At 35.0% G+C, this 9,274-nt stretch overlaps 1 pseudogene; it reads left to right on the top strand.

The window, feature by feature from the left end:
• Positions 1–8,105: 8,105 nt before the first annotated feature.
• Positions 8,106–9,028, top strand: LOC105468563 (calcium-independent phospholipase A2-gamma pseudogene; annotated as a pseudogene).
• Positions 9,029–9,274: the final 246 nt, after the last annotated feature.

Genomic DNA, 9,274 nt, shown 5'->3' with positions numbered 1-9,274 from the left:
CTTTTTTGTGGCTCTGTTTTCTTCAGTTCAGCTCTCATTTTGATAATTTCTTGTCGTCTGCTAGCTTTGGGATTGGTTTGCTCTTGTTTCTCTAGGTGGAATGTGAGGTTGTAAATTTGAGATCTTTCTAACTTTTTGATGTTGGTGTTTAGTGCTATAAACTTTAGTCTTAACACTTCTTTAGCTGTGTCTTTGAGATTATGGTATGTTTTATCTTTGTTCTCATTGGTTTCAAGTAATTTATTGATTTCTACCTTGATTTCATTGTTTACCCAAAAGTCATGCAGGAGCCGGTTGTTTAATTTCCATGTCATTGTATGGGTTTGAGTAATTTTTTGGTGTTTCTATTTTCATAGTTCTGTGATCCAAGAGTGTGTTCAAACATATTTTAAATAATCAACATCTAATCATTAGTTAGGTAGAACGATTAAAGAACAAATGATGTTACTCTGAATTTGAAAACTAATCACAAGTTTTCTTTTGCATACACTACTGTAGAGAAACTAGTGGAGATGTACAAAATGACTTGTGCAAATGTAAGCATGAACTTTTTTTCAGTCAAAGAAATACTGGAATGTGAACTCAAAAAAGAGATGCATACACTATTTTTCAGTGCATTTGAATATTTTATTGTAAATGAGTTCTGCAGATGATATAATTCACATAGCTAGTATTATCTTAAGTTCAATAGCGTGTAAAGGGTCAAACTCACCTAATTGTTAATGTTAAATTTTTACAGGGAGTCACTATGTCTACACATTTGGAGAAAATAAAGTTCTATTGAAAAATTAGGATTAATTTAGATGTTGTCTTTAAAATATACCATTTGTAATACTATTGCATAGATTTTAAAAATTGGCTCACATGTTTTAAGCTTTCCCTTTCCCATAAAGTAAACTTTTGTTTGAATAGAGGTGTTCAATATAAAAACGCTGCTTTTTAAATTATTCAGCACTTGTTATAATTATCTATGTTAACTTCAATGTGTAGACAATGCAATATTCTTACATTTTCATTGCAAATTCAAGATTTTGCAATAACACCTATTAATTAATCTAAATTGGCCACCCTGAAATAAAGGTTTCAGTGTGATAATTTTTTATATGTGAGAATAAAACTTGGTGTTTTTTTACAGCTAATTATTATAAAGGCAATTTTAACAATTTTCTTCACAAAGGAATGTAGAATCAGTTAAACTTTGGGTGCTAATTAAATTAACAAATTTTCAATGCCACAAGGAAGCACAGATAAAGTTACAAACAACACTGATTATTTCCAGACTTCAATTTTCTGACCTGTTGTCATTATTATGCACAGGTCTCTAGGTTCTCTTAAGATAATGCATAGCTTATTTAAAAGTAAATTTCCAGTGATGTCAGTAAAAATGGGAGAGTATAAAACTACCAAAGTCCATTGTTCCACAAAAGAATGTATTTATATGGCATAAACTGACACAATCACATTTAGAAGAGCTCTGAGAACTAATCAGAAATTCACAGCAACAAGGTAAATATTTTTAAAAATCTGAATTTCATTAAGAAAATTTTGTGTTTTACCCACCCCATACTTCTCACGTTGACAGCAGCCTTAAAGAATATTGTCTACATCTGGTTATAAATTCCTAGTGATGGAGAGAGACAATAAATCATATACCCCAAGAATTATAGTTTTTTAAATTTGTATTTATTTATTTATTTATTTATTTTTTGCCTATTTGGTGACACGCTGAAGTATCAGCTCAAAGGGCTTTTTTTTTCTTTTAAAGACAGAGTTTTGCTCTTGTTGCCCAGGCTACAGTGCAATAGCACGATTTCGGTTCCCTGCAATGTCTGCCTCCCGGGTTCAAGCGATTCTCCTGTCTCAGCCTCTGGAGTAGCTGGGATTACAGGCGTGCGCCACCACGCCCAGCTAATATTTTGTATTTTTTGTACAGACAGGGTTTCACCATGTTAGTCAGGCTGGTCTTGAACTCCTGATCTCAGGTGATCCAACCGCCTTGGCCTTCCAAAATGCTGGGATTTCAGGCATGAGCCACCAGTCCCGGCCAGGGCTTCCCTTTATTTCACCTAGCTCAGTACTCTAGCAGGGCTGAAGTGGCTACCCTCAGGGAATATTGTGGGAAACATTTAAAAGTAGGTGCATTATTTGTTGCCACATAGGACAATGGATAGAAGTGGGGTAAATGATAGACAAACTAAAATGATTGAGAAAAAAGTCTGGTTACTGAGACACATTGGGAGTAAGGGATTTAAAAACTGCCACATATTTTCTGGGAATCTAAGATGTCATGTGCATGCCCAGGACTGGCATGTATTCAGAAATTACATGAGAAGTCCCTAAACTTTTGCCTTTGGCTGACCTTTGGGAGACTCACAGGCGAAAAAACGAAGGCAAAGTTAGCTTTGGGAGACTCACAAGCAAGAAATGAAGGAAAAGTAGAGTTTTAAACTGCCGGGTCAAGTGTTGAAAGCATAACTCAACACAAATGCAGAGTCAATCTGCACAACTGGGAGGTTTTTGTTATAATTTTTTCAGACATGTAAAGAAATATCTGTTGAGTCACTAGTTTGTTGCTAAGCTAATGTTAAACAGGTTTTAGTGGTGACGTACAACAGATAATACGTACTTTGCAAAATTAGTTCAGACAAGTCAATAAAGAAAAAAACAACTGCAATAAGCAACAACAACAAAGTTTGGAGCCAGAACAATCTAATTTCCAGAGTTGCCATATTACAATGCACCAAATATCCAGTTTACCAGAAAAAATATAAAGCAGGCAAAAAAAAATTAAAAATTATTGCTTTTACACAGCAGAAAACAAAACAAAACAAAACGGAAAAAACTACTAAAATTGGTGCCTGCAAAGACCCTGACACTGGATTTCTAAACAAAATTTTAAATCAACCATTTAGAATATGATCAATGAATAAACAGAAACTCTATACAAAGAAATAAAGGAATGTATGAGAATGTCTAACCAAATTGAGAACATTAGTAAGGAGATAGATATAACCAAAATGAACCAAATAAAAAATTTTGAGTTAAAAAGTACAATAATTGAAATCAAATAATTACTGGAGTAGTTCAACAGCAGTTTTAAGCACACCAATAAAGGATGAAGGATCTTGAAAACAGTTAATTGAGATTATTTAGGCTGAGAAACAAAGATTTTTACAAAAATTTAAAATACACATGATATAACAAATTAATCAATGTATGCGTGATGTAGTTCCAGAAGTAAGTACAGAGATAGAAAAGACATAAATATAATTTGAAAAAACAGCTCTCAAAATAGTCCCAAATTAGGTTATAGACATAATTCGAAATATCAAGAAACTCAATAAACCCTCAGTAGAATATTCTCAAAGACATACACTTTGAGAAACATATCAAACTCTCAAAAAACAAAGACAAAAAGATAATTTTTTAAAACAGCAAGACACAAGCAGCTTGCCACTTACAAGAGAATCTCGGCCGGGCGCGGTGGCTCAAGCCTGTAATCCCAGCACTTTGGGAGGCCGAGACGGGCGGATCACGAGGTCAGGAGATCGAGACCATCCTGGCTAACACGGTGAAACCCTGTCTCTACTAAAAAAAAAAATACAAAAAAACTAGCCGGCCGAGGTGGCGGGCGCCTGTAGTCCCAGCTACACAGGAGGCTGAGGCAGGAGAATGGCGTAAACCCGGGAGGCGGAGCTTGCAGTGAGCTGAGATCCGGCCACTGCGCTCCAGCCCCGGCGACAGAGCGAGACTCCATCTCAAAAAAAAAAAAAAACAAAAAACAAAAAACAAAAAACAAGAGAATCTCAATAATAGCTGACTTCTCATCAGAAACCATGGAGCTCAGAAGACAGTGGCAATGTATGTTAAGTGTTCAAAGAAAAAAATCTGTCAATCAATAATTTTATATTTGTTAAAATTACCCTTCAAAAATTAAAGAGAATTTAAGTCACTTTTACATAAACTAAATCTGAAAGAATGCTATGGACTGAATGTTTGTGCCCTCCCTAAATTAAATGATATATAAATTCTCATTGTGCCTATATTTGAATGTAGGGTAACTAAAAAGGTGATTAAAATTAAATGAGGTCATGAAAACAGAACCCTGATCTTATAGGATAAATGGGTTTGTGAGAAGAGACACCAGAGAGCAGTTTCTCCCTCTCTCTCCCTCTCTCTCTCTCCCCCTTCTCTTTCTTCCCATCTCCACAAGTGCACAAAATAAAGTTCATGGGATAATAAAGTGATCCTCTGCAAGCAAAGCATAGAGCCCTTACCAGAAACAAATTCCTGTGCAAAAATTAATAATGGGATTGCTTTATCTTGATGGCCACACAATATATAAATATGTAAGTTGTGACAAGAACAGTAGAGAAGCAGAGCTATATAGGAACATGGATTTTGTAAACTATTAAAGCTAAGTTTGTAGTAATTAAAACTACATTGTTAGCACTTTAAGATATACCTAGTAATACCCAAAGAAAACCCCTGGAAAAATTACCCCAAAAATATGCAGAACAAAAGTTAAGAAAGAAATCTAACAGGTGCATGCATACACAAACAAATAAAACATTAAAAAATGTAATGAAGAAAATGAGAAACAAAAATGACATAAGATATACAGATTAATGATAGCAAACTTGGATATCAATTTTTTAATAATTTTTAAAAATGTAAATGAAATGAACTCTTCAATTAGAAGGCACATAGTTGCATAAAGGATAAAAAGAATTAATCAACTATCCGAGGTCAGTAAGAGACACACTTAAGAACCCAAACCATAAATTGATAAAATGTAAAAGAATGGAAAAGTATATTTCATACAAACAGAGCCAATGAGAGTTGAAGTGGCTACACTAATAGCAAATATAAAAAACTTTAAAGCAAAAATTCTTACAAGACAATAAATACATTATACAATGATAACGAATTCCACTAATCACAAAGATATTTTAAGTATAAATATACACACAACAAAAGAGTCAAAATATATGAAGTATAATCATTAGATTGAGAGGAAAAGTACATTGTTCTAAAATAATAGCAGCATATTTCAAAATCTACTTTTAATAATGGAAAAAATATAGAAAATGTAAACAAGGAAATAGAAGACTTGAAAAAAACTATAAACATATCGTACCTAAAATATATAGAGAGAGCAACCTAGCCCATATTACAAAGTAGGTTTTATTCCCAAATTCACAAAAAAATTTCATGGATAGACAATATTTTATATGTGATAAAACATGTCTCAATAGATTTTGTGTAACTGAAATCTTAAAAAGAACTTTACCTTACCACACACACACACACACACACACAAATGAAATTGAAAATCAGTAACTGAAGGAAATCTGGAAAGTTCCGAAATTAAAGAAAAAACCTCTCTTAGACGCTTATTTTAAAAAATTACAAGAAAATTAGCAAACTAATTTAGATAAATTTAAAAAAACGCACAAAACTTATGAGATGAAGTAAAAACAGCACTTAAAGAAAAATATACAACCATAAATGCTATGTTAAAAATAGAGAAGAACCTCAAATCAATACCCTTACTATACACCTTAAGTAACTAGAAAAAGAAAACAAATTGAAAAACAACCGTAAGGAATAAAATAATAAAGACTATAATAGGATGAATGAAATAGAGAATATGAAAGCAATAGAGGGAATCAACAATACCAAAAGTTGTTTTTTAAAAAGATTAGCAATTAAGTTATTAAACTGTATGTAGACTGACAATGATTAAAAGAGAGAAGATTTATATTAATAACTTCAGAGGAGAGGAGCAGAGCAAGACCATAGAGGACTCTCCAGCAATCCTCACCTGAAGAAACATCAGTTTGAACAACTACCCTTTACTGAAAACTCTTCACAAGAGCTAAGGGAACTGGGTGACTGTTTTTTGTTTTGTTTTGTTTTGTTTTTTTTGAGACTAAGTCTCCTCGCTCTGTAGCCCAGGCTGGAGTGCAATGGCGCGACCTCGCAATCTCGGCTCACTGCAAGCTCCGCCTCCCGGGTTCACGCCATTCTCCTGCCTCAGCCTCCCCAGCAGCTGGCACTACAGGCACACGCCCCCACGCCAGGCTAATTTTTTGTATTTTTAGTAGAGACGTGGTTTCACCCTGTTAGCCAGGATGGTCTCCATCTCCTGACCTTGTGATCTGCCTGCCTCGGCCTCCCAAAGTGCTGGGATTAAGGCGTGAGCCACCGCGCCTGGCCGGAACTGGATGACTCCTTACAGTATTCAGGTGCAGTACAGAAATATAAAAAGATGCACTGAAAGGGAGGATAAAAAGGGCAGTTTGACATTACTCACATCACCCCTCCCTCAACCTTAAGGAGCACAGTGTTGAGAGAGATACCTTCCATTTGGGGTAAGGAGAAAGAAGTGAGCACTAGACATTGCCTTAGCCTGTAACATTAGGTTAACCACAGTAAAACCTAGCACCAAGTAAGTCACCGTAAACCCAGACTCCAGGCTGGTATCTACAGTACTGAGTCACTAACGTTCTCCAGTGCCAAGCCATACCCCAAAGCCCCAGAGTTCAGGCATGCACACCAGAGTTGATGTCTGGTTTGCCCCACCACCAGACAGACTTTAGCAACCCCAGGCTCCATCAGCCCTCAGTGGCAGGGTGACCACAGAGGTCCTGGGATCCAGAACTGCCCCACTGCCAGGCAGGACTAAGTAGGCCTAGGCTTTGGGCCTACCCAAGCAAGAAACTGCATTTCCTGTTGTGACCTAAGCATTACTACAGGATAAGTCACATTCATCTACAAAGAGGTTTTCATACAAACAAAGTAATATGTAAACAGACAAAAGTGAAGCACGTACTGGCAGAAAGCACTGTTACTCTCCATTGTTTACATATTGGAATTTTGAAACCTAGCGCTCCTGCTCCCAAAGGACTTACTAAAATGAACATTTGTATGTCCCATATTAAAAGTACTTTTCAACTATTTCAAAGGCTGTTTTTGGCAATCAGAATGAAATTATTTCACGTTTAGTTCAATTCAAGAGAAATTCTCAAATGTTAAGAAAAGTATCAAATAATGACTGGTTAAAACAAACCAAAAAGAAAAGTAAAACAGGACATACAATCTCTGAAAAAAAATCTGAAAAATAAATAGAAAAGTGTCCTTTTCCAAAAGAGAAATGCCAGATTAGACATAAAAAGAAGATATAAGTTATCTTTTTTATTATGTGACTAATATAACCACAAAACTTAAAGAGCCATTCTACTTTTCATCAAATTATGTTAACTCTTATTTCAAATGTGAGGAAAATGTGTCTCGAAAAAACAGGTGAAAAAAAAAAAAAAAACAATTCCAGGACAAATCAGAACTTGAAGGTAAGCGGGTTGAAGAAGGGAAATTAAGTTCTTCAGATCTGGACATACTGACTGATAAGTCTGGCTCATAATCTTCTTTAGATACTGTGGAAAATCCTTCAAATCCTATTGCAATACCTGAAGTTCTTGTTTCAACTAAACAAAGTATTACTTTCTTTTTCATCCCAGTGAAATTGTATAATCTTTTGTAGGTGGAATACTGGTGGACTTGTCCCCAGTTTAAATTATGATTTAAAGAGACACTTAGAAAAATAGGAAAAGCCTAATAAAATGGAGCAGGCTATCAGCAAAGACAAAAATGCAGAGAAGAACAACCATTTATCTCTTCAAGGAGAAATTATTATTGCAAGGGTGAATATTGATAACAGAACCTGGGTGTTAGTTCAGCTATTGAGAAAAACAACTGACCTGAAGTCCTGTATTACTGGGGTTGAAGAACTGAATTTTCATCATCTAGATTATATTGAAGGAAATGAGTTTCTGTTAAAGAAATAATTATTCCACATTTATTCTGGCTGAGACAAATTAAAGGTGAAACACTTTAGGCTGCACTTAGATAATTTTTGGCTTTAAAATTTTCGTGTGTCCAGTGCAAGGGAGAGGAATCCCAATTTCACATTTGATGATGGAGGAACAAGTTATGTGGTTGCTCTGCAGACAATATGAAAATTAGTTGAACCAACTCAGAAACCAGTTGATCAGCTCTTTCATTACATTTGTGATGTAAGCACAGGTGCCATATTAGCTTTCATGTCGGGATTTTTTCATATGCCTTTTGATGAATGCGAGAAACTTTATAAAACATTAGGATCAGATGTATTTTCACAAAATTTCATTGTTGGAAAAGTTAAAATGAGTTGAAGCCATGCATTTTATAGCAGTCAAATGTGGGGAAAAATTCTGAAAAAATAGAATGTGATTTGCACTATTGATTGCAACAGCAAGAAACCACACATGCCTTAAGGTAACTGCCGTAAGTACCATAGTAAACAGAGTATAACACAAAAATATTCTGGTGTTGTAGAAGCTAAAGTGCTTAGAAACTATAATTTGTTGTCTCTAAACATAGAAACTATGGCCATTTTGCTGGAATCAACTGTCATTTCAGAGGCTGTCAGTATAAAATGTGGCAGGCCATTAGAGCCTCATCTGCTGCTCCAGGCTACTTTGGACAATACGCATTGGGAAATGATCTTCATCAAGGTGGAGGTTTGCTTCTGAATAACTCTTTGGCATTAGCAATGCATGAGCGTAAATATCTTTGGCCGGATATTCCATTAGAGTACACAGTATGTCTGGACACTGGACATTCGGAGAGTGATATGAAAAACACTGTGATACACACAAGCTTGAAAACCAAACTTTCTAATGTTATCAACAGTGCTACAGATATAGAAGCAGTCTGTATAATTCTTGATGGTCTGTTACCTCCTGATACCTATTTTATATTCAATCCTGTAATGTGTGAAAACATAACTCTAGATGAAAGTCAAAACGAAAAGCTGAATCAGCTGCAGTTAGAAGGGTTGAAATACATAGAAAAAAATGAAAAAAATTAAAAAGTTGCAAAAATATTAAGTCGAGAAAACATAACTCTGCACAGAATTAATGATGAGATATAATTGAGAACAAACAAGTATGAAGGCCTTCTATTCTTTTTAAAGTTGCGATGAGTATATGCTTATGTTCTGGTAAATGAAGGCCTGCTCAGAAGATTCACCAAAGTCAACAGGAATTGTGGGGTTCAACATGAGTTGAATTATGAATTCTAGAGAATCCTGAAGAAGACTGTGCTTTCACTAGTTTGCACAGCATAGAAAATATGCTTGATTATATAATTCATATGAGACTTAGATGTTTAAGATGTTAATAATTAAGTAAGTTTTAGGAGTCTCATTGTGATCGTGGTATTAGTAGAT

This window comes from Macaca nemestrina, chromosome X (genome assembly GCF_043159975.1).
Source record: "Macaca nemestrina isolate mMacNem1 chromosome X, mMacNem.hap1, whole genome shotgun sequence".
NCBI classification, from domain to species: domain Eukaryota; kingdom Metazoa; phylum Chordata; class Mammalia; order Primates; family Cercopithecidae; genus Macaca; species Macaca nemestrina.
The sequence above is the reverse complement of the archived record's forward strand: the minus strand, read 5'-3'. Positions and strand labels throughout refer to the sequence as shown.